The 1,433-nt window shown below is 39.1% G+C and overlaps 1 pseudogene; it reads right to left on the bottom strand.

The window, feature by feature from the left end:
* Positions 1-657: 657 nt before the first annotated feature.
* LOC105076972 (large ribosomal subunit protein eL33 pseudogene) lies at positions 658-1,079 on the bottom strand (annotated as a pseudogene).
* Positions 1,080-1,433: the final 354 nt, after the last annotated feature.

Raw genomic sequence — 1,433 nt, 5'->3', positions numbered from 1 at the left:
GCTGCAGTATGAAAGAGATTGGAGGCATAAGAGTAGATGTGGGAAGCCAGTTTTTTTGCGGGGCAGGGAAGGCTTGGGACTGATTTTATTTGTTTGTCTTTCATAAAAATCCAGGCATTGACAGTGGTGACTTAGATCATTAGATATTTGTATGCCCTGTAATATTGAGTACAACTGTTTGTTTCCAGTATAGCTAATAAATGTTTCTTGAACAGAAGTAAATTAATTGACACATCACATGTAAACCACAAGACATTACAAGACAGTGTCAGGAAGACATTTCAAACAATTGGGCATTCTTCTCCAGGTGACCTCCTCAGCTCTGAGAGCCCAAGATCTGCGAGCCCAAGATCTGCTTAGCCCAGAGTAAGCCATTCCTTCTTAGGTAACTGTGAAGGTTCTGTATCAGGAAGAAAATGCTGTAGCCAAAGCAACTGCCTACCTCATTTGATGGGAAACTTCCCTGTAAAGGTCACTTGTTAAGTATTGGTGGAAATGACATTTCTTTCAGCTTTGAGGAGGGAAGCTCATACTTTCTCATTAGCTGGCTCCTGCTTTGGTTGCTAATATTTCAAAATAGGCAAATAAAATCTCTCCCTTAGCTTGCTGCATAAAAACAACAGCTTATGCTTTTACTCTTTTTTTTTTTTATAAGAGAACAAATCCACACTTTTATTTTCTTTTCAATAAGTTTAAATCCTTGAGAGGTACAGCATCACACGGATTCTGTGTCCAATGGCCTTAGCAGGAAGATTGCTTCGGAATTTGGCATGAACCATGCCACTGTTTCCATGAGCACGAGTTACCTTTCCCCAGATTACTCTGGTTTTGTTCGTTTTCCACCAGGAGTTACTGTGTTGTTCTTTGCTTTGTACACATAAGCACATCTCTTGCCCAGATAGAATTCAGTTTCATCTCGAGCATAAACACCTTCAATTTTAAGAAGAGCTGTGTGTTCCCTCTGGTTCCGGAGACCCCTCTTATAGCCAGCAAAAATGGCCTTGGACCACAGCCTTCCAGACATATTTATTGTTTTGGAAGTCCTGTTCCCAGCAGGCCTCCGCAGTCTCCAAGATGGCTGAAAGAGTGCTTTTACTCTTTTGTGAAGTCTGAAAATCAGTCCAGGTGTGATATTTGATTATCTTCTGTTGGAGCATTTTTTATGCTTACTAATTTTTTAAAAAATTTCAATATAACCATTTATCGCTAAAAAGGGAAGCATATGTTGGTATGCACAGGTGGGATTCAAGAAGACAGGTAAAGGATAATTTCTTCTTTGTCACACTTTCACCTTGAAATGAACATAATTACAACATATTAGAAACTATCTAAAATATTTTTTAAAGAGAAAAGAACAGATAAGCAGATATCCGAGGACAGCAGCCAATTATCTAAGGCAAAATTATTCCGGACAGCGGGGAGATATATCTATA

Source organism: Camelus bactrianus, chromosome 6 (assembly GCF_048773025.1).
Source record: "Camelus bactrianus isolate YW-2024 breed Bactrian camel chromosome 6, ASM4877302v1, whole genome shotgun sequence".
Classification (NCBI taxonomy): domain Eukaryota; kingdom Metazoa; phylum Chordata; class Mammalia; order Artiodactyla; family Camelidae; genus Camelus; species Camelus bactrianus.
The sequence above is the reverse complement of the archived record's forward strand: the minus strand, read 5'-3'. Positions and strand labels throughout refer to the sequence as shown.